Source organism: Protopterus annectens, chromosome 11.part0 (genome assembly GCF_019279795.1).
Source record: "Protopterus annectens isolate FY-2018-M chromosome 11.part0, PAN1.0, whole genome shotgun sequence".
Lineage (NCBI taxonomy): Eukaryota > Metazoa > Chordata > Ceratodontiformes > Protopteridae > Protopterus > Protopterus annectens.
In genome coordinates this window covers 916169730-916190242 of record NC_056745.1, presented here as the reverse complement: position 1 = coordinate 916190242, position 20513 = coordinate 916169730, and the positions used below count along the sequence as shown (strand labels likewise).

Sequence of the window (20513 nt, the reverse complement as noted above, 5' to 3'; positions counted from 1 at the left end):
AAAGGCGTGAATCGTGTAAAACCCCCTTTTAGAGAACCTACTTAATTGGGACCTGTCTTTAGTCCTACAGGCTTTTACAATGCCACCTTTCGAACCAGCTTCTTCTTGCAACCTCAAGTATTTGTCATGGAAAACTTTGTTTTTGGTCGCCATTACTTGTGCCAGACATATCTTTGAGCTTCAAGCCTTGTGTATCAAGAGTCCATATTTGAATTTTCATAGAGATGGAGGGTCATTGAGAACTAATCCTTCCTTTCTGCCAAAAGTTATCTCTGAAATGTCCATTAATCAAACCATTGACTTGCCAGTTTTCTTCCCCAATCATTCAAACAAAGGAGAGTATTACCTACATACCCTAGATATTCACAGGCAAATTCGCTTCTACTTGAACAGGATTAAGGCCTTTCATAAATCAGACCAGTTTTTTGGCCTATTCTGGACCTAGATTAAGATGTGCTGTTGCTAAGGTCACATTGGCTAAATGGTTGAAAGACTGCGTGACCTTCATTTATAGACAACGTAATATTCCATTACCTACTACCATAAACCTGTCGTAAAAGTGCTGTGACCTCGACACTGTAGAGCGATCTGCATGCTGATTTTCTTGTAACACTGATCCTGCAGGATGGGAACTGTTAAGGAAGAGCGCAACCTCTACCGGGACACTTGGGTCAGATTTTTGGGCTATGCCAATGAGGTTGGAAAGTCATTTCGAGCTCTAGTCCCTGGCAGTTTGGTTTGGGCAAGCTATGGAATAGCCACTGCCTACGTGACAGCAGATGCAATTGACAAAGGAAAAAAGGCATTGATTAGTCATGGAGATGAGCCAGGGAAGACAGGAAGAGTTACTGTAGCCATGGTAGACGCATTTATCTGGCAGTCTTCGGCATCAGTAGCTATTCCTGGCTTTACCATCAACTGAATCTGTGCTGTGTCACTGTATCTGCTAGCCAGAATGACTTGGTGGCCTGTCAGTTAGAAAGTGGACTGCCACAGCTGTAGGACTGTCAGCTATCCCAGTAATCATCAAACCAATAGACAGGTCTGTGGATTTCCTGCTGGACTCTACTCTTCGCAAAATTTACACTGTGGGTGGAAAAAAGCATAACTGATAATAAATCAGTGTGGAACTAAGGCAACATCTTCTGTAGAGCTCCTGTCATGCATACTCTAAGGCATTCTCAGGAAGGTTTATATACATTACAGTATGAATATCTGAGGAACAACTACACCTCCATCATTCAATGTTAAGATGAATTCTAAAATACATCACTACCTCCAGGTGTGGAAGGAAGTAAATTGTATCTAGCTGCTTAATGGAGAGGGCTGTACTGAAAATTAATCTTGTTGACCCATAGACTAAAAAGACAATGTTATAAACTTTTAGCCCTCTGGGCACCATGTGGGATGTACAGAAGAACATGCCCACTTTTTGAACTGATTTTTAGCAGCAACATTTGTGCTTTATATTTTTATGAAGACATTATTCATTCATGTACTTTGTTTTGTGGAGCAAACATCTGATAAAATATGCAATGCAGACTGGTAGCTTTTTCTTTATACTAGATCATTGTTTACTGATAAAAATATTCCGTATGGCATTTATTTATTTATTTTTATCATTGAAACAATTTTAACCAGGTGAAGTCTGTTGCATATTGTCCTAAAGGCAAGTCTCAGATAAAATTACTATGCAGACCACTACTTGTATTTTTGCATGCGCAATCCTATAGAATTACTGATAGAAAAGAAATCTGTTCAATAGTTTGTTATACTGTGCAATAAAACTGTTTTAACAAACAGAGATGTGTTTTTGTGTAGAAAATGCAGTTTAACAAATGTGGTTGTGTGCAGTGGAGAAGGTTGCAGTTTAGCAACTGTCCATTAGACGCATGTATTTTTCTGCTGTAACACACGCAGTTCCTGTTGTCGTAAGAGCATGAGACTATTGTTTTTACAGAAGAGAAAACATTAGGATTTCCATACATGATGCTTAAGAGTTTTCGTGGTGCTGGGGGAGTGCACTAAAGCAGTAAAATACAGCGCATGAGTTCTTACTCTTTTGTGTGGTAGTGGATCCAACCTGAATTCTCACGGTCACTGTTACTTGTGAAGGCCAACCCAGGCCTCAGGCTTGAAGCCAGGTCTGACATGGGGTATCAGTCCTTCATGAAACCAACAATGGGTGGGATTTGCAGTTCTTACCATTTCAGAACCACTGGTCATATTTCTATTTACAGGTATCTTATTGGGTAAGCTTGGATGACAAAAATACTAGTGTTACATGGATTTTTGGATGGTTATGGTGTATTTAGTTTTCCCACAAATATACTTTTGGCAACTAACTTGCCCTTAAAGATTTTCATGCTAAGTGCTTGTTTTATTTGGGAACATCACAGAAAGTTGATGATTGTCAGCAATGTAATGGTAATATTAGGACATTAAAAGTTTTTAAAGCATTCAGTTAAAAAGGGAAGGAGAAGGTTGAGTCAGAAGCAAAGTTAAGGGATGCTAAAAAAAGTCATCAGTAAGCTTCTATAGGTATGGCAGAAATTAAGAAAAGAACCCTGACACAAGAGAGGCAAAACTTTCAAAAACAGAAGAATGATAAGAGCCAAATTCCAGTCACTGCTTCAAACCTTAAAACAGTGGCCACCTCTTACTGCTTTGTAAACCTGACAGGCATCTAGGTCTCAGGTGGTGTTTTCTAGTCTGACAGCATTCCTAGGACAGAAACACACAATTATTAAACCTTCATATTCAGCCTTCATGGAGCAGCAGCTTTCCACATATTCCCCACCTAGATGTTCATCAGTGCGTATGTCGTTGTGGTAACTGATGTTGTTCCAGATTCCAACATTGGACTGCAGTATTTGCAGTTTTCATCTTGGGACACAGCTTGGACATAGTCAGTATTCCAGCCACAGGCACTGATTTAGTGAACCCTTAACGAGACACTCTGTAGAAGCATTTTTCCACCTCAGCCACAGGAACTAAGAAGAAAAAGAAGACATTCCCCTTGACTTTTTTCTTCTGTAGACTGTTGCATGAAACCAGCAGTATGCTGTGGAATGAGAAAATGGCCATGATAATGAGTTGTCTCTGTCTTCAGTTTACCCCCCCCCCCGAACAACATGATGTCCCATTTCAGGAAACTCGGTCACAGGATGGAGTTACTTAAGTATGGGCGTTGTGGCCCATGCTCTCATCTGTGCATATGTCATTGTGGTAACTGATCTAATTTTTCTATTTGTAATCTTGTAACTTCTATCATTTAAGTATGGGTGTTTGTGGCCCATGCTCTCATCTGTGCATATGTCATTGTGCTAACTGATCTAATTTTTCTATTTGTAATCTTGTAACTTCTATCATTTGTATTTGTATTTTTCTGGAGCTTTTCTCCCAAGGACTCCATTGAAAATGGGCTCCTCGTGGCCCAATGGACCTTCCTGGCAAACAAACTGAAAATAAATTAATAAATAAATAAAATAAAGGCTCGTTCTACAAGGTCGGTGTCAACTTATGCTGCTTTCCATGCCAGAGCCTCTTTACATGACATTTGTGCATCTGCAACTTGGGCTACTCCTCATACCTTCATCAATCATTACAAATTGGATTTGGCCTCCAGAGGAAGAGCATCTTTTGGTTCTATGGTGCTCAGGAATGTCCTTCCATGAGACCCTCCCAGGAATAAGGGTAGCTGGGGACTCTGTCTCACACGTAAGAAATGAACGAGGATTAACAATATCAGATAAGTTATGTCTTACCATAACTTTCCATCTGTATTGTTGATCCTCGTTTAGTCATTACGACCCTCCCTCCTTCCCCCTCCTGTGGCTTCTAGTGGATCTCGCCATCCGGTTCTATTAGGTCATTTGACCAGAGGTAGCCTGTACCTTCTTTTGACTTGCAAACTCAATCTGAGGTAACAGGGAGAGGGGAATTCTGGGTAAGAGTTTTAGCTCGAGAGTTTGTAGCTGACGCAAGCTTGGAAGATGGCTGGCTTGGTTCTGAGGTCGGAACCGATACCCACACATAATGACTGAACGAGGATCAACAGTACAGATGGAACGTTATGGTAAGACTAACTTCTTTTTCCGGGAGTGCATTGAGTTGGCGGACTCCAAAGATTCCCTGAAAGGTGCACTGTCGGAGATGCTGCGTGTGCAGATTGGCCTGACAAGGAGATGATTTTTCTGAGCTATGATACAGAATTGCTATTGCCTAGACATGGAAGGGCCTTGCTGTGTCTAATAATAGTGGCTGGCAAAAAAGCAATTACTAGAAAATGGAAATCAAAATCTAAACCAACTATACTGGAAGTAGCGAATATAGACTTTGCAATGTCTTTCAACTTTTCCAGGTTAGGGGTCACCACAACGGAACTCCGGTCCGCTCATGATTGGCAGTGGATTTTTATGGTGCCGACTTTCCAGCTTGACGCCCAACCTTCAAAGAAGGCCACGCTCGCACCTACCTGCATATCTTTAACGTCACTCGACAGCGGGGAGGACATGCAGACTCCATACAGAAGGCGCACCAGCCGAGAATCAAACGAGAGAACCTCTTGCTCTGAGGGGACAATGCTGACTGCTGCACCATCGCGGCCCTGAAGTAGTGAATAACAGAGATAAAACAACTGGAATTCAGATCTTTAGGAAAAAGGTAGGAGCAAACTGCTTAGGAAAAAATGAAATTGTGGGAAGAATACATAACAGGGGAGGAATGAGGCCTAAAAGGTTTGAGTGAAAAAGATTGGATAGATTATAAGTGATATATAATGTTTGCAACTGGGAGTGTTTCCGTATGGTTTGTGATGTAAAATGCTTGTGACTAGGATTGTGTTGGTTTGGTTTGTTATGAATGCCTGTGTAGTAAGTGATGGTTTAATGAAGATGTTTCCTGTCTAAAAAAAAAAAAAGTCAGGAATTGAATAATTTGTGTAGTATTACTTAGGTTATGTGATATATAGCAGCATATGAGAAGTGTAATGTTTGTCATGTTAATATAGTTTGATTACTTTTATATGAAAGTAAGTTTGCCTGTGTCATAAGTGATAATTTAGTAAAAGTGTTTAAAAAAAAAAAAAAAGATGGACAGACGCTCCAGAAGGTATCTATGCTTCAGGCTAGCAGCCAGTCATTACCATTTCGGGGCGTGGTTTTACCAGAGCCCCCAGGGTGTTCACCAAATGCATGGAGGTAGTTGCAGCTCATCTCATACTGGGAGGATTCCATGTTTTTCCATACATGGACGACTGGCTCCTAACTGCTGCAACCAGGCATCTACTCATCCAAGCCAGGGACTACCCTGTTAAAGCTAGCTCCTACGTTGAGCATAACAGTCAACCTACACAAATCCCAGCTTCAACTAGTTCAGTGCATCGACTTCATAGGAGTTTTGTTTGGACATGTCCAAATCTTTCAGTTTCCTTACTGTGGACAGTATTGCAAACCTTAAAGTACATGTCTGACAGGTTTTGGTAATCCCAGCTCCTCCAGCCAAACTGGTACTCAGGTCAGCAGTCCAGTGGTCACTTCTTTACCCCTCAGCTATCCAAACTGGAGTGTGCAAGGATTCTCTCCTTTGGTGGCTTCACTCCCCGGAGGTCCTTCAAGGATGCCCCTTTGTTCTTCCTTCCCCAAAAGCCACGTTGACCACAGATTCCTCCCAGGTAGGGTGGGTGGGGGGCATTTCCTGGTTTAGCAGTCCAAGGCACGTGGATGTCACAGGAGACCAGCTTGCATATCACTGTCTTGGAGATGAGAGTGGTCCTTTTGGCATTGCTGGCCTTTAACAGCATCCTTTCTCCAGGGGCAATTGCAATACAAATGGACAATATGTCGGTAGTTTGGTACATCAGCAAGCAAGGTGTTCCCAAATCCTACCCCTAATCCCAAGAAGCATTGAGAGTATGGCACTTGACGATTTCTGCCAACCATTTTCTGATTGCAACACATATTTCAGGCGAGTGCAACATTCAGATGGACAGGCTCAACAGAGTCCTTGGTGAATGTGATCTTCTGGAAGTGGGATCAACCTGCTGCATCCTCTTTGTCTCTCCCTACAACAACATGTGCAGCAGATTCTTCGCCTTGATTCCCCCTCAGAGACAGTTACCCAGGGATGCTGCGGTCAATGCTTGGCCTCCCGGATTGCTTTATGCCTTTCCCCCTCTCCCCTTAATCTTCATGTTTCTTCAGAAAGCCTCCCTGTTGAAGAGGAAAGTGATCCTTATTGGCCCTTTTGGCCTTGACAAATTCTTGTTCACCTTTCTTTGATCTCACCTAGTTTGCTCTGTGTAGACGCTCAAAAGACATCCGGATCTTCTGTCCCATCCATCAGGGCAGATTCACCCTGACCTGTCAGGTCTGAAACAAACTGTATGGCTTCTCCAGTTCCAGTGATGGCTAGATCTGCCAGGCTTTCATCTGCAGTCCATAGTATTCTGAACTCTTCCCACAAATCTTCCATGAGACGAAGTTACAAGAGCAAATGGAAGAGGTTTTCTATTTGGGCTAAACAGAAGAATTTAGATCCATTTACCATCCCTGTTCTGGCAGGCCTAGAATTTCTAGATCATATTTTTCATGAGGGGGTCCAGTTATTCCACTGTTAAAGTGCAGTGGCGGCCATTTCAAAATTTCTTTTAGGAGAAAAGACGTCGTTTTTAGCCTCATCTAGATTGTGGAAGGGTTTTCTTGGAGGAGCTTTCCTTCTCTGCTCTCCTGTCAAAGATCCAACACCCCCTTGGGATCTAACTATGATTTTCCAGGCACTGGTTCTTCCCTTTGAGCCTTCCAAGTATATTTAAGATTTTTATCTTGGAAGACTGCTCTTCTGATGACTATCATGTCTGCAAGACGAGTGTCTGAATTGCAAGCTCTGTCTTCTAAATAGCTTCAATTTTCCACGAAGACAGAGTGACTTTGCATACTATTCCATCTTTTCTTCCCAAGGTGGTGACTGAGAACAACATAAACCAGTCTGTCAGCCTACTGGTCTTTTTCCCCTCATTTCCAAAACAAACGAGAATACAGACTTCACCTTTTAATTGTCCACAAACAATTGCATTTTTGTCTAGACAGAACTAAGTATTTCAGAAAATCTGACCAGCTTTTCATATCCTTTTCAGATGCAAAACTTGACAGACCAGTTGCAAAGGCCACCTTAGCCATATGGTTAATTGACTGTATTTCATTTGTTTATAAATACAAGGGTGTTCGTTTACCTCATCGAGCTAAGGCTCAGCTCACTCTACTAGATCTGTGGCAGTTTCTCAAGCCTTTTGGGCCAAAGTTTCAGTTAATGATAGTTGTTCAGCTGCCTCGTGGTGTAATTTTTACACCTTTATTTCCCACTACAAATTGGACATAGTGCTTTTGGTTCTGCAGGGCTCCGGCAGTATTCTTCCATGAAGGCCACCCAAGGTTTTGTTGTAGCTCGGGACTGTGTCCCACAGGTTGAGGAAGAATGAGAAGACAGCATCAGATAAAGAAGTTATGTACTTATGTACTTATCATAATGTTCCATCTGTGTTGTCTTTCTCATTCTTCTTCAACCCCCCCTTCCCCATTCCCCATCCTTTGGGGTATGACCTGACAGAAGTGTTTATAGAAACCTTTGTCCCTTGTTGAGCTCCTGTTCTTTCTCTTGTCTGTGTTAGTAGTTTTCAAAAGTGGTTGTACTTTGCCTATATAGTTTGTTGACGAACATGGTAGAAACAAATTCGATCTGAGGTAACAAGGGGGGAGAGTGAGTCATTATGGGTAGGGGGGAGCTTGAGCATTGGAGCCTAAGCTTTTGGAAAGTGTCCATGTCTGATCTGAGGTTGGATTTGAAACCCACAGATTAAGGAAGAATGAGAGAGACTACACAGATGGAACGTTATGCTAAGCTCATAACTTCTTTTAAGTTGAAAAAAAGTCTCCAACTCAAATTACTGCTCTTTCTTATTAATTGTACTTCAACAACTTTCTCCAAAAGTCACCAGCTTTAGGAGTGATTAAGAGGAACATAGCTAAAATTTGAGTCAAAATCATGGACTTCCATGAAAATCATGCATGGTTGAGAGGTGTGGTTCCCAGTCTCCGTTACTCTGGACAGGAGTAATTTATTATGCTTAGCTCAGGGATTTGGTTCAGGCTTTTGACTCCACCAGTTAAGTTGTTTTGCTCTTTCAGGAAAAAAAAAGGATTCCTACTTTTTCTGAAGAGGTTCAGATATTTAAACCATGAAATGATTATGGGGGACAACTTCCATTTTTTTCAGGTTTCTGTTGCATGTTCTGAGGAAAGTGTGTTTTTTGTCAGTCTCTTTGAAATGGTCTCTCTTTCAGAAAGTTTTTCCTCAATGATCCAGTTATTTCATTGGGAACATTATTGCATTTTACCATCTCCGAGCTGTTATAATTTGTTAAACTGTATTTTCCTGTACTTAAACCAATTCCTCCTCTTCTTTCAACCTTGGAGGATGTTTTTGTGACAGCTTGTAACTTGCGTGATACCAGGAAATCAGATAGATTGTATACAATTCCTCAATCATACAAGTTTTTATACACAAGTCCCAGGTCAGACCCAGCAGTTATTTGCTGAAGCCAACTACTGTAAAATATGTGTTTAATACCAATCCCTTCCCTTCTGACAAGGACGGCAAAGCATTTGGTAGATATGGGGAAATGTGTATTCTTCTGCAGCGCTTAGTTTAAGAATTCTCAGCTGTTACGCTCATATGTTAAAGTTTGTGATTGCCTCTTTTGAGACTAGGATAAGTATGTCATTTGTTTCCTTTTTTGAGGAAAACGTTTGTGTAATATAGTATGTTGACAGTAGTCTTACCTTTGACCGCCATGTGTCTTCTGTGGTGAGAAAGTAATTCTACATATCACACAAATTTATAAGTAAGAGCATGGCATCCAGATCAAAGGAGGTCATTGTTCCATTGTATTCGGCTCACATATGACCAGTCATATGGTACAACACACGCATTGGCATAAACCTGACCAGGCATTTAAAGCCTGAGAGACCTCAGAGACTCCTCACAAAAAGAATACAAGTAGTAAACAAGTCCTGTGAAGTTCCTGTCATAGCCCTATCCCTGTACTTGATCTCTTATAGACAGTTGTAAGGCAGTCAAAGCCTGCCTAGAAGCAAGACATCCTGTGATCCCACACTGATGGATTTGTTGCACATCTGCAAAGCAAGTACCGTCAGAAATACCTGTTCAAAGGACATAAACCTCATCTGCAACATGAACAGGACATGTTGGAGGGACAGGTGTGTGTCATGAAGATTAGGAGTCAGATTACATAAACACGAGCGAGTACCCGCTCAGATGCAGTAGAAAGACTCTGCCAGACATTCACTGAAGAGGTAAATTTAAAGACAGTGTACAGAAAAGTAAAGTGATTGGAAATGCCTATGAAAATAGCAGTTAAGTAAAGGTAATAAGCACACTGCCAGCTAAACCAGCTTAAGAAAAATGATGTGTTGGGACAGCATTACTGCTCACGTTTTTTTTTTTTTTTTTTAGTTCTTGGGAGTTGTCACCAAAATGATTACCCTTGTGAATATTTTGAGGATATAACATGCGTGTTGTGAGTTAAACTAAGTTAAAAATGATGGTGGGATATTACGTCTTGCATATGTACTTTTCAGTTCTTGGCATGGTCATCAGAACCATACTTTGTGAATATTTTAGAGGCTTGTTGTTTTTAATACTTTTGAGGCGGTGTTACATGCAAAACAGTATAGATGTTTGTGGTGCACTATGCTACTGTTACGCGAGTCTTCTCATCTGGACTCATTCACCTATCAGAATTCAGTTGAAGTATTATGTAGCTTTAGTACCTGCTTATAAACTATTTAGTGCATTAACGCACAACATTTTGACAGAGGATGTTCTTCGTGTTTCACTGTTGCAGACATTACATTTGGGTAATCCTGCTGACAGGTTGCCCTCAGCCGGCCTGAATTCCAAACTCTTGGGTCCTGCGTCGGCTGCTGTCGCCCCTTCCCTGACGTCAGGTCGTTAGCGGTATAAAAGAAGCAGCCAACGCCATTTTCTTCAGTCTTTCTTGCCGCGCGGTGCCCGAAGCAGAAGCAGTTCGCAAGTGCCAGTCGGCCGACTCCTGAGATTTTCGTGTTCGAGTTTCAGATCCGAAGTCTTCAATAAAGCTAAGTACCCCGTTGGGGAAACTTTTTTCTTGCTCCAGACCAATGTCAGAAAAAGTAAATAATTGTATTTCTTGTGGAAAGCAAATACCTCATAAGGACTTTCATTCTTACTGTATCCCTTGCCTAGGCCCTGATCACAACGTTTCTGGTTGTCGGTTTTGTGCTAGATTTAACCAATGCACTGTTAAGCGTCGGTATGATTTTGCTTTAAACTATTTTGGACGCCGGTTTAATTATCCGGAAATGTCTTCAGATAGCCATCCGACTACCGGAGTTCACAAAAAACACAAAGAAAAGGAGAGAGATAGACAACCGAGGCCCAAAACTGTCGACGAAGCTTCTCCTAAGCCAGTCGGCGGTTCGCCGGTTCTCAGTGAGGCGCTTTCGCAGCCCCTGACGCCCACTACTTCAGAGTCGCAGTCCGCTACCGACTCCCATGGGGAGTCGGCCATGCCACTGGAAACTCAAGGTATTGGAGTCTCGAATATTATTCCTTCAGATGGGTCCAGAGCCGCTGAGCAGGCACCGGCTTCTGAGGGTGTTTTCAGACCTAAACATCTTTACATTAAACCAACCTCAGCTTCCAAGGCAAAGACTAAAGCACTTTCTAAAGCAAAGAAGCAAGCTCAAGAGCCACGTGGACAGGCCTCTATGCTCAAAATGGCCGAAGACTTAATTACCTTGATCAGGGATTCCCATCCCCCTCCTGATAAGAGGCCTAGGCAAGAGACTGACTATGAATCTTCATATCAGGTTTCTATTTCTTCTGATTGCTCTTCTGATCAGGAATATTCTCTTCCCCCTATAAGGATTCTGATGCTGAAGAATCTATACCTTCAGCTTCTCTTCGGTACGATTTTGCATTTCATTACTTTGGCCGAAGATTTAATTACACAGTGTCGTCGGATTGCCATCCGACTACCGCAATTCACAAGAAACGCAAGGAAAAGGACAGGAATCTGAGGTCCAAAACTGGCAACGAGGCTTCTTCTAAGCCAGTCGCCGGTTCGCCAGTTCTCAGTGAGGTGCTTTCGCAGCCCCTGATTCCCGCTACCTCAGAGCCGCAGGCCGCGTCCGACTCCCACGTGGAGCAGACTAGGCCACTGGAAACTCAAGGTATTGGACACTTGGAAAATATTCCCTCAGTTAGGTCTGGAGCCGCTGAGCAGGCATCGGCTTCTGAGGTTGTTTTCAGGCGTACACAGTTATATGTAAAACTGACTACAGCTTCAAAGGCAAAGACTAAAGCACCACTAAAGACAAAGAAACAAGTGCAGCAAGCCCATGGACAGGCCTCCATGCCTAAAATACAGATGCTCAAAATGGCCGAAGACCTAATTACTTTGATCAGGGGTTCCCATCCCCCTCCTGATAAGAGGCCTAGACAAGAGACAGAGTATGAATCTTCAGATCAGGTTTCCATTTCCTCTGACTCCTCTTCTGAACAGGAATTATCTCTTCCTCCCTATGAGGATTCTGATGCTCAAGAATCTATCCCTTCAGCCTCTCCTCCTGAGGATTATTCTTTTGGGAAAAACCCTGCATACCATGAGGGAGCACTTCCAATGGGAGAGCCAAGACTACTCAGGATCTAAGAAAAGGCTCAGAGATTTTCTTTTACTACCTCAGCACAGGCCTCTTGATATCCCCCCTGTTTTAGACATTGTAGATGATGTATTTTCAGAGTCCGGCCTGTCTCCTGACTCTTTACCCCCTGCACCTGTTAAGCCAGACAGATACTACAGGGTTCCAGATTCACATACATTTCTTTATAAAAACCCTGCTACTGACCCAGAAACTATTTCTCAGGGTCCCAAAGGGGTCAAGGCTTCCACTGCAAAAAACCCTATCCCCTCTGATAGGGATTCAAGGGCACTGGACAGATGGGGGAAAAAGGTGTACACTGCTGCTACCTTGGCTGTGAGGACTTTAAATTGTCAATTTCATATGCTTAAATATCAGCAATACTTACTGTCACTGCTTAAACAGAAAATGCTAAGTAATTCTGAATGTGCAAAAAACAAGGAAATGCAGGATTTATTGCATGCAACTGAGCAAGTGGGAAAGAATACTTTGCAATGTGGTTTTGATTCTCTGGAGGCCTCTTGCAGGGCCGCTGTTACGGGTCCTGTCATTAGGAGGCATGCTTGGTTAAAGGAACAGAATCTGCTTGATCATGTTAAAGCAAAATTATTAGATGCTGCATTACCGCATGACTTTGTTTGGTGTTAAATCAGAAGAGGTGTTGAAGAAAATGGAGGACAAAGCGAAATCTATGCAGACAGTTAAGGATTTCTTACAGGTGCAGCCACCCAGATTTAGCAGGAACTGGCCTACAAAGAATTGGCCCTTTCCAGTGTCAGACAGGTCACAAAGAGGCAGATACAGATGCCCCAGAGGCAGATCCCAGCCCCAAGGCTCATACAGGCCTAAACAATGGGGTGCTTCTACCTCCAAAAGCAGAGAAGACAAATCACAGCCATACAGGAAACCGTCCCAATGACTTTCATCTGCCAGCACCAAGCACTTATCTTTTGGCAGCCCTCTTAGGGGGAAAACTAGCACTTTTTTCACAAAATTGGCACATTATCACCCAGGACAAATGGGTCTTGAATATAGTGTCTCAGGGCTACAGGTTCCACTTTCACACCCTGCCAAGGGCAAAAGGTATGCCAGACCTACCACACAATCAGTGGGCAGAGGCACAAAAGCAAGTTTCATCCCTCATGGACATGAGGGCCCTTCAGCGAGTACCACAGCAAGAGCAGGGACAAGGATTTTACTCGAAACTTTTCTTGGTACCCAGAAAGGACAAAGCCTGGAGACCAATACTGGACCTGTCTATTCTAAACACATTTCTGGATGTTCCAAAATTCAAAATGTTGACTCTGCAACAGCTTCTGCCCATGATGGGCAAGAAGGCTTGGCTTATAACTTTGGACCTAAAAGAGGCATACCTGCATGTCCCAATCAGACAATCTTGCAGAAGATACTTCAGATTCATAGCTGGCTCAATGCACTACCAATTCTCTGCACTGCCCTTTGGCTTATCTACTGTGCCCAGGGTCTTCACAAAATGCCTGGCACCATTAATTGCATTTTGCAGATGGAGGAATTCAGATATATCCTTACTTGGACGACTGCCTTATTCAATCAGAGAACAAGGACATTCTACTAAAGCATCTGGCGTTTGTAAGAAGATTACTAATTTGCCTAGGGTACACAGTAAACGAAAATAAATCAAAACTAGTACCCTCTCAAGAGATAATATTCCTGGGTGCAAGCTTAAATACAACTGCCCAGATGGCTTATCTCACGCCAGACAAACAAAGGCAACTGACTTCTTACTTCAAAATGTTGGCAACAAAGACCCAGTTATCTGCAAGAAAAATTCTGCAGGCTTTGGGCTTCATGGCATCCTGCACTCTGCTAATTCCATATGCCAGACTGCATATGAGGAAACTACAATGGTATCTAAAAAGTGTTTGGACTCAACATTGCCACAGCCTGGAAACAATTATTACTCTCATTCCCTGCCTACAGCAGGAGTTTCGATGGTGGGCAAAGGCTTGTCACTAAAACAAGGGACAGCCATTCACATTACCCCCAGCCAGGCAGACAGTAACAACGGATGCATCAGATTATGCCTGGGGGGCCCACATGGCAGGAAGATGCATTCAGGGCACATGGTCCTCAAGCCAAATGCATCTACATATCAAGCAAAAAGAGATGCTAGCTGTTCAGAATGCTTTGACAGCCTTCAAGGACCTACTTCATCCGGGACAACTACTGATAAAGACAGACAACTCCACTGTCATGTGGTATATAAACAAGCAGGGGGGCACACATTCTTACCCCCTTTGCAGACTAGCCATGACTTTGTGGGACACAGCATTGACTTACCAAGTACATCTGCAGGCACAATTCCTGCCAGGAAGAAAAAAATACTCTGGCAGATGAACTAAGGCGAAACCTCATGGATCCCCACAAGTGGCAGCTGGATCCACAAGTCTTCAGCATGATAACAAGGAAATGGGGATGCCAGATCTATTTGCCTCCCCTCACAACTACCAACTAAAAAGATTCTGCACAAGGACGTGCCACAGACAAGCATGGAAAATGGACGCCCTATCTTTCAGCTGGAAAAACCTATCAGTATATGCCTTTACCCCACTGCCTCTCCTCCCCAAGGTACTCCTAAAGGTCAGACAGGAGAAGCCAAAAATGATACTGATTGCCCCAGATTGGCCCCCCCAGTACTGGTTTCCAATCCTAAAGAACTTGTCTCAATGCTCAGCTTGGACCTTACCTCAGATACCTCATCTGCTGTCCCAGCAAAACAATTGGATCCTGCACAGCCAACTCAGGACTTTAAACCTGGCAGCATGGCGGATAATGTAGTCATACAAAACACACCTCTCCATAAAGCTGTGATGGATGTCATTTTGGAGGCCAGAAGGCCTAGTACTAGAAAAGTTTATGCTGGAAAATGGAAGAGATTCTGTGCTTGGAACCAGGCACAAGGAACTGATACAGTTGTACCAAATATTCCTCAGATTTTGCAATACTTAACTGGACAAAGGCCTATCTTTTTCATCTATTAAAATTCATGCCTCTGCCATTTCGGCTCATTACAATACAGAGCCACCAATCTTTTCTCATCCTTTATTAAAACAGTACCTCAGAGGAGCCAAAAATTTAAGGCCTCCAAGGAGATCACCAATGCCTGCATGGGACCTCAACTATGTCTTGGAAAAACTCACCCTGCCTCCTTTTGAGCCAGCTGCTACTGCTGATATAAAGTTTTTATCTTGGAAAACAGCGCTGCTCCTAGCAGTCACTTCTGCAAGACAAGTTTCAGAGCTGCAGGCACTCATGGCTGTGGAACCTTTTATCATTTTTTATCCAGACAGGGTCTCTCTGAAGACAAACCCAACATTTATGCCGAAGGTGGTGTCCAGTGTGGCACTTAACCAAACTATTCATCTGCCAACTTTTTATCCAAATCCACAGAACAAGGGGGAGAGAATGCTGCATTCTTTGGACGTACACAGACAGCTTAGATTCTACTTGGGCAGAACCAAACCTTTCAGAAAGACAGAGCAATTACTAGTGGCATATGCTGCAGGATCACAAGGAAAGGCTTTCTCAAAGCAGACTATTTCAAAGTGGATAGGCCACTGCATTAGTTTCTGCTACTTACACCATGGCAAGCCAGTGCCTAAGGGCATTAGGCCACATTCAACCAGAGCTGCAGCCACTTCAGCAGCCTTTCTCGGGGAGTACCAACCAAGGAAATTTTAGAGGCTGCTACATGGAGTTTAGTGCACACCTTTACAAAGCACTATCATCTGCCACTCTACTCTAAATCCAGGGCAGGCTTTGCCACTGTAGTTCTGCAGGGCCTCATAGCTGCTCCTAATGCTGTTTAACTCCAGCCTCCCATCTATAGCTTTGGGACTCTACCCAAATGTAATGACTGCAAAAGTGAAACACGAAGAACATAGTACAGTTGTGTACACTTACCATAAATGTAGATGTTCAAGTGTATTCACTGTTGCAGTCCAGGTTACCCACCCGCCATCCCCCTTTCTTCTGATGGAACCTATTTTTCCTTCTCTGATTTATACAACCTATGTGGTGTATTTGCTTGTAGATGAAGGTAGAAGTTATATTGGTACATGTATTTATATATATATATATAAATTTTGGCTACCCTTTTAGGGGGCACCTGATATCTGGGGCAAGAAAAACTGAAGAAAATGGCGTTGGCTGCTTCTTTTATACCCCTGACGACCTGACATCAGGGAATGGGTGACAGCAGCCGATGCTGGACCCAAGACTTTGGAATTCAGGCCAGCTGAGGGCAACTTGCCAGCAGGATTACCCAAATGTAATGACTGCAACAGTGAATACACTGGAACATTTACATTTATGGTAAGTGTACACAACTGTATTTTCCTTAAATGATCACCCCGAAAACTTCATAAGAGAATTCCACACATTTAAAAATTCCTTGAGTTAAAAATGCTGAAGAAACTATTTTACATTAAAGTACAGTACAAAACATGTTTTACATAAAGTACTAAATTTAGAATAAATACAGATGCCCAGTTTATGGGTCTATATTAGAAGATCGAATGTTTAGGTAATCGAACACCTAAACATCGATCTTCTAATTAATATCGAAAGCAAAAAACAACGAATGTCAGATTTAACACAGGAAAAGATTCCCCTTGGCCTTTCACCGGATTTTGCCATTTCCGTACTGTTGAGCGATCTCTGAGTTGGTATATTAAGTTAGGGGGGTGTGGGAGGGCCTCCCACATGTTCTTCGTGTTTCACTGTTGCAGTCATCACTTTTGGGTTATCTGCTTGCAGTAGCCCTCAGTTGGCCTGATTAACAAAGTCTTGGGTCCTGTGTTGGTTGCTGTCCCTTCTTCCATGACGTCAGGTCTATAAAACATGTAGCTGACGCCACTACATCAGTCTTTCTTGCCGTGCGGTGCCCGAAGCAGAAGCAGTTCGCAAGTGCCAGTCGGCTCACTCCTGAAATTTTCATTTTCGAGTTTCAGAACCGAAGTCTTAAACTAAAGATAACTACCCCGTTGGGAAACTTTTTCTTGCTCCTTACCGATGTCAGTAAAAGTCAATAATTGCATTACTTGTGGAAAGCAAATATCTCCTAAAGATTTTCATTCGTACTGCATTCCTTGCCAAGGCCCTGACCACAATGTACCATGCTGTCGGTTTTGTGTTTTATTTAATCAGCGCACTGTCTGTCGTCGGTATATTTTCACTTCAAAATATGTCTGTTCTCGGTTTAATTATCCAGATGTTGGTTAGCCATCCGACTGCCAGGATTCCGAAAATAACGGAAGGATAAAGACAGAGACAGGCTGCCGAGGTCCAAAACTGCCGATGACACTTTTCCCAAGCCAGTCGCCAGTTCACTGATATTCACTGAGGTGTTTTTGCAGCACTTGATACCTGCTACTTCTGATTCACAGGCCTCTACTGAGACCCATTCGGAATCCGGTATGCCGCGAGATGCTTCAGCTATGGAACCTGCGGATGTCTCTACCTTGGATGGGTCAGGAGCCGCTGTGCAGGCACCAGCTTCTGAGGGTGTATTCACGCCTACAAACTTGCATATTAAACCGATGCCTCCTTCTTCTTTTAGGCCTAAATCTCGAACCATTCCTAAAAAACCGTCTTCCAGGTCGCATGCTTAGGCCTCTATGCCTAAAAAAAAAAACCAAATGATAAGAATGGCTGAAGATCTTATAACTCTAATCAGGGGAAGCCAGCCCCCCCCCCCCCAAGAGACTTAGGACTGAAGTTGTTTATGAATCTACTGCCCAGGATTCTGATTTTTCTGATTCTTCTGATGATCTGGATTTGCCCATATCTACTTATGAGGATTCTGATGTAGAGGACTCTATTCCCTCTGCTTCCCCTCCAGAGGATTTTTCTTTTGGTGAAACCTTACATACTCTTAAGGGAGCATTTCCACTGAAAAAGCCAGGATTTTTCTGATTCAAAAAAGAGGCCTAGGGATTTCTTCTCCTGCCTCAGCATAGGCCTTTAGCTATTTTTCCAGTACTAGACATTGTTGATTATGCTTTTTCGGAATCTAGTTTGGCCCTTGATTCTTTGCCTCCTGCTCCCAGAAAACCTGACTGATATTACAGGGTTCCTGATTCACACCAGTTCCTCTTTAAAAATCATATTGCGGATCCAGAGACGATTTCACAGGGACTCAATGGCATTAAGGCTTCTACTGCTAAAAACCCTACCCCTTCTGATAGAGACTCCAAGGCGCTGGATAGATGGGGTAAGAAGGTTTACACTTCTGCAACCAAGGCCATTAGGGCTTAACTGCCAGTTTCATAGGGTCATAGGTAGGTACTAGGCTGTCTGCCTGAGGGCATTTATAAGCCTAGCCAGAGTGTGTCGGCTTTTGCCGCCCCATTGATTAATTAACTGATCCTCTGTCAAGCAGAGCCAATGAAGTGATCCCGGGGTGTATTTTCTGTTACCCATCCACTCGTCAAGGTTTCTGTTGAAGAGTGTTAGTGAGGGGCTCTGCCTGATGTAATTTGGAATTTTGTTCCAAAGCATGGGGAGTCTCTGTGACAGGAATCTATCCCTCCAGCATGTTCTATTTATTGTTGTGGCGGGGTTTAGCTGACTAGAATGCGTGACTTGCAGTGACCTGGATTTCTTTAGGTGGAGCATGTCCATCAATTCTGAGTTGGACATGGCTTTGTAAGTTAGGCAGAGATCACCTCTGAGTAAGCGATATGCCACTGAGTACAGCCGGAGTTTTTTCATTCGGGCTGCATAGGACATGTGTTTGAGGCCAGTAATCCTCTTGGTGAGGTACTTTTGTGGTCTTTCCAGCTGTTGGAAGTACCTTGTGAGGTACATCCCAAATGGGGCATTGTACTCTATGATGGGTCTTAGTGATGAATAGAGGGGCACTATAACCTCTTTATTTCTAGATGCAAACCCTTTAGTAATTAGATGGGCCACATAGAAGGATTTCCTAAGTACTTTGGCAATATGATTGTCAAAGGAGAGATAACTATCTACCTGGGTCCCCAAATCTCTTATTACCTCTTCTGTATTAAGAGGGCTGCCACCTATGTGGTAATTTGTGGGGGTTTTGTTTTTCCCAAATGGGATGACCATGCATTTTTTGGCATTTAGGTTGAGGCCATGACTTTGACACCAGGTGTCAATCTCAGTAAGGCCCTTTTGGAGGATGTCCGTGTCAGCAGGAGAGTCAATTATGGCTCCCGGTTTGCAGTCATCGGCGAACATGGTTAGCCATAGTCCTCCTGTATTTACCTGTACTTCTGAGAAGTATATGTCGAACATTAGGGGTCCCAGGACCAAGCCTTGTGGGACACGACTTGTGACTGGTTTAGAGTCAGACCTGGAGCCCGCTGTTCTTACCGTGTGAGCTCTGTCTGTAAGCTAGTTGGCAACCCATCTCGTGACGTAGGGGTTTATGTTCAGGCTGGTGAGTTTTTTTGTAATACCTGAGTGGAGAATGGTGTCGAAAGCCTTGGCGAGGTCAAGGTAGGCTGTGTGAACCATCTTTCCCTCGTCTATGGCCTTGGTGACTGTCACGAAGAAGTCAATCAGGTTTAGTAGGCATGATCTGCCCTTAACAAAGCCAAACTGGGTCGGGTCAAGTGTTTGGAGGTTCTCAATTTCTTTGTTAATAAGTTCCATGATGATGCCGCTCCATAGCCTTGCAGACCAGGCTAGTCAGGCTTATGGGGCAATAGTTACCAGGGTCAGTTGTGGCCCCTCCTTTGTGGAGAGGAGAAACCATTGCTGTGCACCCTTCTGTGGGCACGTAGCCTGTGGAGAGGCTGAGGTTGAACAGTGTGTTTAGGTGGGGAGTTAGTTTGTTCTGTAGTTCGTGCAAGACACAGACTGGGACACCATCTGGTCCCATTGACGCTGTGTTTTTGGCTTTTGAAAGGGCTGTTTTCACCTGTGCGTCTGTGATGTTTGGGACACTACACTTTTCCGGTGTTGTTGTGGGCCCTTTTGGAGGTGAGAGGAGGGTGAAGTTTACATTGAATCTATCAGCCAGGATATTGACAATATCAGTAGGTTCAGTATATTTTGTGCTATTTTGCACTAGTTCAGTGCATATCTGCGAGTTGCCACTTAGATTCTTAACATAGCTAAAGAAGGCTTTGTGGTTACCTTTTGAATGCTTGGCTATTTTTCTTTCGAAGTTAGCCATGGATGATTTCATGAGGGACCTTAGTTTCTTACTGAGGGACCTTAGTTTCTTACTGATACTGATCAGGGATGTCTTTCCTTCTTGGGATTTGCTTTTTCTGAACTAGTTTCCTCCTTCTGCTGTATAGCCTGTTTATTGCAGGGGTCCACCAAACTGGTTTCCTTCTCTTAGGGGAGTGAATCTTTGTTTTGCTAGGGATAGCATGATCCATGCATCCTTGTAGGTGCTCATAGTGTGCATTTGTAAAGGTTTCTGCAACTTGGGCAGTGTTATCCTTTAGCGTGGGGGCTGTGAAACTTACCACCTCTGTCTTAAGTAAGGTGAAGTTTGCTTTAGAAAAGCTTTTTTACTTTAGTTTCCTTAGTTGGGGGTGTGGACATCCAGAGTGATTAGTTTATAGTCTGATCTAACCAGTGACAGGTTGACCTCTGGTGTGGAACACCTGTCACCCATGTTGGTGATGACCAGGTCCAATATATTTTCACCTATGGTAGGGGAGTTTACCAGCTGATCCAGGGCGTTTGAGTTGATGAATTCCAGGAAGCGCTGGGCCTGGGAATTTGTAC

The 20513-nt window shown here is 43.3% G+C and overlaps 1 protein-coding gene and 1 pseudogene across 2 annotated transcripts in view; both read left to right on the top strand.

Moving 5' to 3' along the window:
- Positions 1-20513, top strand: part of UPF2 (UPF2 regulator of nonsense mediated mRNA decay) — a 2519933-nt gene that overhangs the window by 263948 nt on the left and 2235472 nt on the right. The gene's annotated exons all lie outside the window — the stretch shown is intronic.
- Positions 571-1112, top strand: LOC122815638 (annotated as a pseudogene).